Here is a 13,712-nt window from a genome sequence, read left to right on the forward strand (position 1 = left end):
CGCTAGACTGAATATTTAACGATGGGGATATAAAACGGATGGGCAAGATGCGACCACTTACCAAGCTTGGAGGATTGTACATAGAAAATCCACCCTTCGGGTCGATGCGGAGAAAATCCTCCTCTTCTCCCATGTACAAAGCGGACAAGGTCTTTGCTAGAGCCGCAGCCGAATCCGGCCCCTTACGGCCGTAGCGGGTGGCGTCGTCCTCCCCGTTGAAGTCCCACATGGGGTGGCCTCTATACTGTAGCGGCTGCACCCCTCGCATGATGCATGCGGCCATGACCCCGATCATGGTCAGTCCGGAATGAGCTAACAATCTTATCCGGCCCATCTGGTAAATAATGTCCTTGTCACTTTCCCTCTGAGGGCTCCGTGGACGCCAACTTAGGCGCTTCTTTAGTGGGGCACTGTCGAACTCAGGGAGGCCGATCCGGACAGGATCCGGCAGCGGGACGTCCTCTATGTAAAACCATTTCGAAGGCCAGTCCTCGGACGCCTTCTTTGGGGTTCCAGATAGATATCCGGTGCCAGCAATGCGCCACACTTCGGCTCCGCCCACTTGATATATTGACCCCTTCTTAGAACGGGGCACGAGGCAGAATAGCTCTTTCCACAGCCTAAAATGAGCCTCAACACCCAAGAACAGCTCGTAGAGGGCTACGAAGCCCGCGATATGCAATACAGAGGCAGGCGCGAGATTTCGTAGCTGGAGGCCATAGAACTCCAGGATCCCCCGAAGAAATGGATGGATTGGAAATCCGAGCCCTCTTATTAAATAAGGGACGAGGCACACCCGCTCTCCTTTGGAGGGATTAGGGGCACTCTCCGCTTGCTCTCCGCCATTATAGATGGCAAGACCGGCTTGAACCAGGACCATATAGGCCGGGGGGAGAAATCCCTTGGTCTGGAGCGTCACTAGCTCGCTATGCGGGATGGAGCATCTCTCCCAATATCCAGGCTGAGGGCTGGAAGGGCGAGAGGAGGAGTTGCGACGGCTGGCCAAGGTGGTATGGACCTTTGTCGGATGCGCTCTGATGAACACTCGCGAAGGGGAGAAGGTGTGGTTTGGATCTAAATCCTTGTCCCCTTAAATGGGCGGCTCATTTACACGGCTAGGGGTCTGGATGTCAAAACACTCAGACTTTTCATATTCGTTTGACACGTGGGAGACGGCCATTATTGGGCGTAGAATCCGAGGAGCGCAACATTTACAAGAAACCAGACTTTATTCAACAGGTACACGGAATTTGGAGGAGAACCCGCCTTGCAATGCCGAAGACAATCTGCGCGCCGGACTCATCGTCATTGAAGCCTGGTACGGGGGCTACTGAGGGAATCCTGGATTAGGGGGTGTCCGGATGGCCGGACTATACCTTCAGCCGGACTCCTGGACTATGAAGATACAAGATTGAAGACTTCGTCCTGTGTCCGGAAGGGACTTTCCTTGGCGTGGAAGGCAAGCTTGGCGATACGGACATGTAGATCTCCTACCATTGTAACCGTCTTTGTGTAACCCTAACCCTATCCGGTGTCTATATAAACCGGAGGGTTTTAGTCCGTAGGACAACATACAGAACAACAATCATACCATAGGCTAGCTTCTAGGGTTTAGCCTCTCCGATCTCATGGTAGATCTACTCTTGTACTACTCATATCATCAATATTAATCAAGAAGGACGTAGGGTTTTACCTCCATCGAGAGGGCCCGAACCTGGGTAAAACTTCGTGTCCCTTGCCTCCTTTTACCATCTGGCCTAGACGCACAGTTCGGGACCCCCTACCCGAGATCCGCCGGTTTTGACACCGACAGGCGTGTAGTAATTTAAATGAAAGTCGTTGAGGGAGTCCTGGATTAGGGGGTGTCCGGATGGCCGGACTATACCTTCAGCCGGACTCCTGGACTACGAAGATACAATATTGAAGACTTCTTCCCGTGCCCGGAAGGGACTTTCCTTGGCGTGGATGGCAAGCTTGGCGATACAGATATGTAGATCTCCTACCATTGTAACCGACTTTGTGTAACCCTAACCCTCTCCGGTGTCTATATAAACCAGAGGTTTTAGTCCGTAGGACAACATACAGAACAACAATCATACCATAGGCTAGCTTCTACGGTTTAGCCTCTTCGATCTCGTGGTAGATCTACTCTTGTACTACCCATATCATCAATATTAATCAAGCAGGACGTAGGGTTTTACCTCCATAAAGAGGGCCCGGACCTCAGTAAAACTTTGTGTCCCTTGCCCCCTGTTAACATCCGGCCTAGACGCACAGTTCGGGACCCCCTACCCGAGATCCGCCGGTTTTGACACCGACATTGGTGCTTTCATTGAGAGTTCCTGTGTGTCATTGCCGCTAGGCTTGATGGCTCCTACGATCATCAATAGCGATGCAGTCTAGGGTGAGACCTTCCTCCCCAGACAGATCTTCGTCTTCGGCAGCTTTGCACTGCGGGCCAATTCACTTGGCCATCTGGAGTAGATCAAAAGCTATGCCCCTGGCCATCAGGTCAGATTTGGAAGTTTAAACTACATGGCTGACATCCGTGGGGACTTGATCCTCGACAGATTCGAGCCACTACCGAGCGCGCTGCACTGCCACGACGACCGTGATCTAGCTCCACCGCCGAACAGTGTCCTGGAGGCCGCACCCGCATCGGCTTGGACCCTTAATTCGGAGCCAACTGCGCCGATCGAGGATGGGTGGTTGGACGCCGCCTCGGGGGCTGCGATCCCAACGGCGATCGAGCCGAACACTAGCCCCGCACTCAACGAGACTCGTCACTCCAAGGAGCCGGACTCCTCTCCGGACTCCGAACCCTCCGCGCCCCTACCGATCGAATCCGATGGGGCGCCGATCATGAAGTTTACTGCCGCGGACGCCTTTCAGCACTCGCCTTTCGGCGATATTCTGGAGACACTAAAGTCTCTCTCTTTATCAAGAGAGCCCTGGCCGGACTACGGTCAGCAAGGTTGGAATATGGACGATGAAGAAATTGAAAGCCCACCCACCACCCACTTTGTAGCCACTTTCGACGATTTAACCGACATGCTCGACTTCGACTCCGAAGACATCGACAGTATGGACGCCGATGAAAGAGACAATGAAGAACCAGCGCCTATTGGGCCCGGGAAAGCCACCTCGTCATATGATGTATACATGGTGGACGCACCAAAAGATGACAACAAGGAGCGGAAGGACGCACCGAAGGCTTGTTCCCTTGAGAAGCAGTCAAAGCGGCGACGCAAGCGCCGCCCCAAATCCCGCCTCGACAGAAATAACGATCACACAGACCCAGCGCTGGAGCAGGGCGAACCGCTATCGGACAACGGCAATCCGGATAATCAAGCCGAACAAACAAATTCTATCAAGGATAATAGTCCGGACGACATAACGCCGGACAGGCGCCCGGAGCAGCAGAATGCCCGTAAAAGTCTTGTTGCCACCGCAAGGAGTCTTAAAAAGCAGAAGCAAAGGCTCAAGGCTGCGCAAGACACACTCCAAATCAGATGGAGTAAAATACTCAACACAGCAGCGAGGTACGGCGACAATCGCCCCTCCAAGAGCTACCCAAAGCGGAAGATGCTACCTGAATTCGATGAGGAGGCCTCAGACCCCCCCCCGCCCACAACCAAATATCAAAGCAGCCACCTGGCCGGATAGACGACCCCTCTACCAAAACAGAGCGGCATACAACGCCACTCAAAATACAACACACGACCCATGCGAGGGCTCGCACCCAAAGGATAGCGCAACAAGATCCATCTATGGACCATGCAAGCGCGCCCCAGCATACAATGCAACACAAAAAACATCCGAACAACGCGGTACACCCAGCTACAGGGGTGCCGTACACCCCCTATGTTTCACCGATGAGGTGCTAGACCATGAATTTCCAGAGGGATTCAAACCCATAAACATAGAGGCATACGACGGAACAACAGACCCTAGGGTCTGGATTGAGGACTACAACCTTCATATCCATATGGCTCGAGGAGATGATCTCCATGCCATCAAGTACTTACCCCTCAAATTCAAAGGGCCAGCTCGTCACTGGCTTAAAGGCCTCCCCAAAAGCTCCATTGGAAGTTGGGAAGAGCTCGAAGACGCCTTTCGGGCAAATTTTCAAGGGACTTATGTCCGACCTCCGGATGCGGACAATTTGAGTCATATAACTCAACAGCCCGGAGAGTCAGCCCGAAACATTTGGAATAGGTTTCTTACTAAAAAGAACCAGATTGTCAACTGTCTGGACGCGGAAGCCTTGGCAGCTTTTAAGCATAGCGTCCATGACGAATGGCTCGCCAGACACCTCGGCCAAAATAAGCCGAGAACAATGGCCGCATTAACAAACCTCATGACCCACTTTTGCGCGGGTGAGGATAGCTGGCTAGCCAGATGCAGCACCAGCGACCCCAGTACATCTGAAGTTAGAGATGGAAACGGGAAATCACGGCGCAACAGCAATAACAAACGTCGGAATAAAGAAGACAGCATGAAGGGCACGGCAGTAAACGTCGGATTCAAAAGCTCTCGGCCAGGTCAACAAAAGCCGCCCTCTAAAGGCACCAGGGATGAATTGTCCAGCCTCAACAAAATTATGGACCAAGTATGTCAGATCCATAGTACCCCTGGTAAACCGGCTAATCATACCCACAGAGAATGTTGGGTCTTCAAGCAGTCCGGCAAGCTCAACACCACACACAAGGGGGAGGATACACCAAGTGAAGACGAGGACGAGCCTCCCAAGCAAGACACTGGGGAGCAAAAGAAATTTCCACCAGAAGTCAAAACAGTAAACGTGTTACACATGATCAAGGGAAAAAACAACGCGGCACTCCCAGGAAAATATACCCAAGTGCCTGTCACCGCGAAGTCCTGCCACTGGTCGTCTCAACCGATCACTTTCGACCATCGCGATTACTCAGCAAGCATCCGACACGCAGGATGGGCTGCCCTGGTATTAGACCCAGTAATTGGCGGATATCACTTCACACGAGTCTTGATGGACGGTTGCAGCAGTCTAAACCTAATATATCAGGATACAATCTGCGGGATGGGGTTAGACCCAACAAAAATTTGCCATAGCAATACTACCTTTAAAGGAGTAACGCCAGGCCCAGGGGCTCGTTGTACAGGCTCCCTCCTACTACAAGTTATATTCGGCTCCCCCGGTAACTTCCGTCGCGAGCATTTAACCTTCCACATCGCTCCGTTCCAAAGTGGCTATCAAGCACTGCTCGGACGTGAAGCTTTCGCTCGCTTTAATGCAATACCACACTATGCCTCCCTCACACTCAAGATGCCTGGTCCACGTGGCATCATTTCAGTGAAAGGAAATATCAACCGATCTCTGCGTGCCGAAGAGAGTGCGGCTGCCTTGGCAGTCGCACACTAAAGGCGCCCAGACCAGCAAAAGCATCCAATAGGTCGTCAAGACCTCAGACACAACTAATCGAGTCCAGCGCCGCTATTTATACCGAATACATGGTCACACCCCTATTTGTCAATACAAGGGGCTCAACACGCGCAGACGAGTGGCAATTTCTTCTCATCTTGAATTATACATGGTTTCTTTAAAACTATCCTTTTTGCACGACAACTTTTTCACCTAAATTCCTCTCTTTTACAAACGATCATCGTGCTACACCCGTCCAGGATACGGCACAACAGAGACACAGGCGCAGACGTGCAGCAGGGACCCGCCCCAAGGATTCTTTTTAGATTAAGACCCTGCGTAAACCTTTTTTACTATCTCTTGTTGATACATATCCACCGTTGAGAAGGATGCTGACGTGTTGGCATGTGGCCACGCCAGAACAATGCACGTACCTGGACACAAGGGGCTTCTTACAAAGGCCATTATTTAGGCCCGGTTTATACTACAAAGACCGAATACCTTAGGGAGTGTTCGGCGTCGCGAGTTTGGCCCTATATGCATCAGCTCCGAATCATTGTCTTTCGTCAAATGTTGGGTTTTCCCAGCTCCTGTGTTTTGGTGCCTTACGTTCCGCTTTACCGGCTAAGGTAGCACCAGGAGAACTACTGCAATTGTGCCCTGGTTCATCCGGACGAGCACCTCAGTAGAGAAAGCCGAAAACTGACTGTCATGATATAGCGTGAGACTGGTCAACCACTCGATGACCTATTGGAATGTTAGAATTCCTCCGCCTTAACGAAGGGCCGTTTTCCGGCCAGGCATGTATGCACCCCGGGATGGGGAGAGTGCGGAGCCACCAGGGGCTATCTAGTAGCCCCACTGTCAAACTCCTATGGCTAAGTGAAAGTGTTAAAGCATTATAGTCCGGTTGCCTCGCTCGCTCCGCTATCACCTCCTTAACAGGACCAAGACGTTGGGTTAAGTGTGAACGCATGTTTTTTGCGAGCACCTCCGCATTATATGCGTGGGGGTCGAAGCCGACGGCTGCAATCTTTCAGGTTATACACATGTATACTTAAACGGCCGCCCAGGAGGCATCATATTACTTTCAGGCAAAAGTATAAAAATAGCCTTATAAAAATTTATAAAAGCATTTCGCTTACAATGAGATTACATATCACTCAAACATAATATTTTTTGAGCACTGGGTCTCTATGAAACGAGCACCCTCAAGAACTTCTTCAAAGTAGTGCTCAGCAGGCATTCAACCTATGGCCGAATCCCGCGCTGCAACAGTGGTAGCATCCATCTCCGCCCAGTATGCTTTAACACGGGCAAAGGCCATCCGTGAGCCCTCTATGCACGCCAACCGCTTCACCGCATTAATGCGCGGCACCTCGTCAAGGAGCTACTGCACCAAGCTGAAATAGCCGATCCATTTTGGCCTTTCCGGCCATAGCTGATCCACAACAGACCTCATGGCGAGTCCGGACAACCTATTCAGTTCGGCCCATTCGGCTAATTGGTCAGTCAATGAAAGCGGACGCTCAGGAGAATGGAATTGTGTCCAAAACAGCTGGTCCACTTCACGATCCGTCTGACCCTGGAAGTACTTGGCCGCATCGGCAGCGCTCGCCGCCAAATCCATATACGCATCCTCCGAACTCCACAGCCGATCCAGAGAGGCATACCGTGGATCTCCGAACTTCCTCCGCAACATAAAGGATTTCCCAGCTACAATATCCCCGGCTTCCCGCAGCTCCTCCTTCTTCGCCCTCATAGCAGAGCGGATGTCTTTTGTCGTTGCAGCAGCCTTCTCAAGGTCTGATGCCTTCGCTAGGTTTTCCTTTTCAAGAACCCGGCAACGGTCGGCGGCGGCTTTTAATTCTATGGCCATCTTGGCCATCTTATCTCGGCTCTCGCCATGCGCGGCCTTCTCGGTTTTCAACTCTTCGGCCGCCTTCAAAGCAGCCGCATTACTAAACCTCGCTTGTTCCTTGGCTCAGGCAAGTTCTGCCCGCAAGGCTTCAACAGTGGCAGCTCAATCTGCAGTCACAACATATTAAAGATACTAGCATCATGTTGCTCTTACTATGTGGCATTTACCAGATAATGACACTTACCCTATGCCTTGTCAAGCCTTTGGTTAACAAGCTCGATGTCGACGTCTGCCGCATCCAACTGCCATTTTAAATGGGCAAACTCTCTAGTCCGGCTAGCCACTGGAGCTTCCATCACCTGCACATAGAGGCAGTATGGCTATTACCTGGGAATATGATCCTCTGTTCGTCGTCGTTTCCGACGACAACCAGAGTCTCAGGGACTACTATCTACACAGGGCACACCGAGCATGTGCAGGACTATCATACATTATTTTACATACCTCAAAGCCTGTTAGTAGACTCATAAAAGCTTCATGCAATCCGCTTTCGGCGGACGAGATTCTCTCCATCACCGTATTCATCAGCACACGGTGTTCATCTGAGATAGCTGCTCGCCCCACCAACTCCCTCAGAACATCCGTTCACACACCAGACGGTGCCGGACTCTTTTTTCCGCTCTCTTCGGGAGCCGGACACTGGGAGCTTCAGGGGTCAATGGGATTATCTTCTGGCCTCACCGGACCCGGAGAGGCCCTCCGCGACGACACTTCGGGGTTGCCCGCTTCCGGAGCGGAGGAGTCCGGAGGGGGCGTTTCTCTCTCCATCATCTCTGGAAGAAGATCCCCCGAAGACGAGCTCATTTGAGAGGGGCTAAGACCCGAACTACAAAGATATATGCGGTGGTTATTTTCTCAGAAGAAAAAGATGGTATACTTGTTCTATTAAAGTATTTCAGGTCACTTACGACTCGCTGGAGGATTGACCCCCCCGCGGACTTTGTGCGACAAAAGCACCCCCCGAGGTACGACCCTCTGTGGGAGACTTCTTCTCCCGTTTGGAAGCTTCGGCTTCCAAATCCCCGGGCGCAGTCCTTTTCCTCCTCCGGTCGTCTTTCTTCATGGAGACGCTCGCTCCCTCGGTTAGAATGGGCAGCATTGGGGGCCTGCATCCGCCCGTATTATCCTCCCCAGTATCTTCCTTCAAGGGCTCCGAGCAAGGTGCGACCTGGAGCATCTTTTCCAATACCGGATTCTCCAAACCCTCAGGGAGGTGGGCCGAACACCGAATCAACTTCGCCTTTGTCAGCCAGTCCTGGTCAAAAAGCAAACTCTCAGAAATAACTTCGTAACAAGTGAGAGATAGTATGTTCGGCCGGAAGATTCCTTACCTGTTCGGCGGCGCGGTTACTGCTCAGGCCCACGTCCTCGGTAATTTCCGGACACTCTACCTGAGGTCCGAAGAATGACTTGTACATCTCCTCGTGCATCAGACCGAGGAAATTTTGAATGACACGCGACCCCTCGAGATTGAACTCCCACAAGCGAAGGGGCCGGCGTTTGCAAGGCTGGACTGGACGAACCAGCATAACTTGTATTACCGCAACCAAACTAAAATCTCCATTGAAGAGATCTCGAATGCAGCTTTGCAGTATAGGCACGTCCTTGGCTGGACCCCAGCTTAGACCTCTGCTGATCCATGACATCAGTTGTGGTGGAGGGCCCGAGTGGAAAACTGGGGTGGCCGCCCACTTGGCACTTCTAGGAGCCGTGATGTAGAACCACTCCTGTTGCCACAATTCAGACACCTCTAGAATGGAACCTTTGGGCCATGGAGCTCCCGTCATCTTGCATATTGAGGCACCTCCACACGCTGCATGTTGCCCCTTGATCATCTTCGGCTTTACTTCAAAGGTCTTGAGCCACAGGCCAAAGTGAGGGGTAACCCGGAGGAAGGCCTCACACACGACAATAAATGTCGTGATATGAAGAAAGGAGTCTGGAGCTAGATCATGGAAATCTAGCCTGTAATAAAACATCAAACCCCTGACGAAAGGATCCATAGCAAGGCCTAGAACTCAGAGGAAGTGGGAGACGAACACGACGTTCTCATTGGGTTCGGGGGAGGGGACGGCCTGCCCTCGGGCCGGCAGCCGATGCATAACCTCGGCAGTCAGATATCTCGCCTCCCTCAACTTTTTGATGTCTTCTTCCGTGACAGAGGAAGGCACCCATCGGCCTTGAAGGCTAGATCCGGACATGATTGAAGGTTCGGAGCACCTGACCTGAACCTTGGGTGTTTGAGCTTGAGGTGGGGGAAGGATTCGATTGAGCACGGGAGGGGAAAAAGTAAGAGCCTTGTCCCTTTATAAAGAGGGTGAATATCAAGCGTCCTCTCCGTGGTCGTTTGGACTTGCCTATAGTCTAGGAGTCCTAGAAGCGGTTGGGTTACCCACGCCCGTATTGATGAGAATCCCGGAATAAGGGGACACGATCTCTGCTTTAACAAGACGTGCCAAGGAAACCGCCTCGCATGACGCGCTGAGGTGGGATAATAAAACGATTCGAATAAAGGCTTGGCTGTGGTGCGATGTCGCACTACGGAATATGTCAGCGGATTAGATCTGTGTAAATATTATTCTCTCTATGGCCATATGTGGAAACTTATTTTGCAGAGCCGGACACTATCTTTGTGTTTAGAATCTTCTATGAAGTACTTGGAGGAGGAACCCACCTTGCAATGCCGAAGACAACCTGCGCGTTGGGCTCGTCGTCATTGAAGCCTGGTTTAGGGGCTACTGAGGGAGTCCTGGATTAGGGGGTGTCCGGATGGCCGGATTATACCTTCAGCCGGACTCCTGGACTATGAATATACAACATTGAAGACTTTGTCCCGTGTTCGAAAGGGACTTTCCTTGGCGTGGAAGGCAAGCTTGGCGATACGGATATGTAGATATCCTACCATTGTAACCGACTTTGTGTAACCCTAACCCTCTCCGGTGTCTATATAAACCGGAGGGTTTTAGTCTATTGGACAACATACAGAACAACAATCATACCATAGGCTAGCTTCTAGGGTCTAGCCTCTCCGATCTCGTGGTAGATCTACTCTTGTACTACCCATATCATCAATATTAATCAAGCAAGACGTAGGGTTTTACCTCCATCAAGAGGGCCCGAACCTGGGTAAAACTTCGTGTCCCTTGCCTCCTGTTACCATCCGGCCTAGACGCACAGTTCGGGACCCCCTACCCGAGATCCACCGGTTTTGACACCGACAGTCGTCTTTTATTCACCGACCGAATATTCCCTTAAGAATGCTAGCTTTCGGCTTCACCCGGTCTGAGGTACACATCCGGCTGACCCGGCAGTAACAATCACAGAGGTACTCCCCTTATGCCCTAGCCGAATTTACGGGAACGTAGGGCATAAATAAAAGAGCCAGGCAACCCATCTTGGCCAAAACTTAAGTCATATCAATGCATATAATGGCGAAAAAAGGTACATGCGGAAGAATGACACATGTGCGGGGCATAAGGCCCAAAAAAATAATTAGATTGAGCTTCTGTATAAGAAGCCCCCATGTATAATGAGCGCGGTTAGCACGTCAAGATTGTGTAACCAAGACACAAGTTTAGCCCTTTAGGGCATTGGAGGGAAAAACAAAAAGAAAAAGAGAGAGAAAACACAAATGCGCGAAAAATTGATGGAGTTAAGGAGACGAACATAGTGTCCGGCTCTAGGCGTAGAATCGTCGGATTCTGGCTGCGTTCCATGGGTTCGGCTCGAGTCGATTGTCCAATGCATCCTGCAGACGGTACGCACCACCGGTCAGAACCTAGTATATAATGAATGGACCTTCCCATTTGGGCTTGAGATTTTTCTTTTTTTTCTCCGGCAGGCGTAGAACTAGCTCGTCAATGTTATAGGTTTTGGCCCGCACTTCTCTGCTTTGATACCTTCGAGCCTGTTGCTGATAGAATGTTGAGCGGGCTTTTGCAACGTTGCGCTCCTCCTCCAGGGCATCCAAACTGTCCTGTCGATCGAGCTCGGCCTCTCTTTCTTCGTACATGTGCACTCGAGGTGAGTCACGAATTATGTCGCAAGGCAGCACCGCCTCAGCGCCGTACACCATAAAAACGGTGTGTATCCGGTACTGCAATTCGGCGTGGTCCGTAGCCCCCATAGTACGGAGTCAAGCTCCTCTACCCAGCGCGTGTCTGATTCCTTTAAATACCGCACTAATTTGGGTTTAATGCCGCTCATGATAAGACCATTCGCCTGTTCGACTTGACCGTTAGTTTGCAGGTGATAGACAGAAGCATAATCGAGCTTGATGCCCATGTTGCTGCACCAAAGTTTCACTTCGTGGCTGTAAAATTCGTGCCGTTGTCAGTGATGATGCTGTGGGGACGCTGTAATGGTGTACAACCCCGGATATTGAGTCCATCACCAGTCTGGATTCAGCCATCTTGACAGGTTTGGCTTCTATCCATTTGGTGAATTTATCCACCATGACTAGTAAGTATTTTTTCTTATGGGTTCCTCCTTTAAGGGGTCCAACCATATCAAGCCCTCAGACCGCAAAGGGCCAAGTAATGGGGATTGTTTGGAGAGCGGTAGGCGGCATATGGCTTTGGTTTGCAAATAGCTGGCAGCCGACACAATGCTGGACCAGATGCTGCGCATCTGCCTGGGCCGTCGGCCAATAAAAACCTGTACAGAAGGCCTTGCTTACAAGGGCCCGGGCTGCGGCGTGATGGCCGCCGAGTTCGGCATGGATTTCTGCAAAAAGCTTCCGCCCTTCCTCTTCGAAGATGCACCTTTGAAGGACTCCAGTAGTGCTTTTCTTATAAAGCTCTCCCTTGTGGACCTTGTAGGCTTTAGATCACCGCACTACGCAGCGTGCCTCATTTTGGTCCTCGGGTAGTTCCTGCCTAGTTAGGTAGGCCAGGAATGGTTCTGTCCACGGGGTGATAACGACCATTATTGTGTGGGTTGAAGGTGTTATTTCGGTGGCCGAGCCTCCGATTGTGTCAGAGTGTTCGGTATCTGGGGTTGTGGTCGGATCCGGACTATTGTTGTCGGTGTCCCCTTCCCATACCACGGATTGTTTAAACAGTTTTTCCAGGAAGATGTTCGGTGGGACGGGGTCGTGTTTGGCGCCAATACGGGCGAGGATGTCCGCCGCCTGGTTGTTTTCCCTAGCCACATGGTGGAATTCAAGCCCCTCGAACCAAGCTGACATTTTGAGGACGGCGTTGCTATATGCCGCCATTTTCGGATCCTTAGCATCGAAGTCTCCATTTATTTGGGATATTGCGAGGTTCGAGTCCCCACGCACCTCCAGGCGTTGAATGCCCGTGGAGACTTCCATCCGGAGACCGTGTAATAGGGCCTCATATTCAGCTGCGTTATTGGAGTCTGTATATAGTATCTGGAATATGTATTGCACTGTATCTCCGGTGGGGGACGTCAGGACGACGCTAGCCCCTAGACCAGCCAGCATTTTAGAGCCGTCGAAGTGGATCATCCAATTGGAGTATGCGCTGTAATCTTTAGGGAGTTAGGCCTCTGTCCATTCGGCTACGAAATCTGCCAGTACTTGCGACTTTATGGCTCGTCGTGGTTTGTATGTTATGTTGAACGGGAGGAGCTCGATAGCCCATTTGGCAATCCAGCCCGTGGCATCCTGATTGTTTATTATGTCATTGAGTGGTACTTCGGAGGCCACCGTAATTCAACACTCTTGAAAGTAGTGTCGTAATTTCCGGGATGCCATGAATACAGCGTATGCTATCTTTTGATAATGCGGGTACCGTGATTTGCATGGAGTGAGGACGGTGGATACATAATATACCGGCTTTTGAAGTGGGAATTTATGTCCGTCCATCTCTCGTTCAACGACGAGCACTGCGCTCACAACTTGATGAGTTGCCGCTATATATAATAGCATTGGTTCGCCAATAGTTGGCGCGGCCAAGATTGGGTTGGTGGCCAGGATGGCTTTTATTTCTTCTAGTCCGGCCGTGGCTGCGTCCGTCCACTCGAAGTGTTCGGTGCACTGAAGAAGGCGATAAAGGGGGAGTGCCTTTTCTCCTAATCGGGAGATAAAGCGTCTTAAAGCCGCCACACATCCAGTTAATTTCTGGATTTGCTTGAGGTCAGTTGGGATAGCCAACTGCGTCAGAGCTCGGATTTTAGCCGGATTTGCTTCAATTCCTCTACTGGAGACGATGAAGCCCAGGAGCTTTCCAGCGGGGATGCCTAAAACGCATTTTCCTGATTGAGCTTAATGTCGTAAGTTCGGAGATTGGCGAGCGTGAGCCTCAAGTCGTGTATTAAGGAGTTGATGTGTCTGGTTTTAATGACCACATCGTCTACATATGCATCCACGGTCTTGCCGACCTGCTTCTCCAGACATGTCTGGATCATGTGCTGATATGTTGC

The sequence above is a fragment of the Triticum dicoccoides genome, chromosome 2A, assembly GCF_002162155.2.
Source record: "Triticum dicoccoides isolate Atlit2015 ecotype Zavitan chromosome 2A, WEW_v2.0, whole genome shotgun sequence".
Lineage (NCBI taxonomy): Eukaryota > Viridiplantae > Streptophyta > Magnoliopsida > Poales > Poaceae > Triticum > Triticum dicoccoides.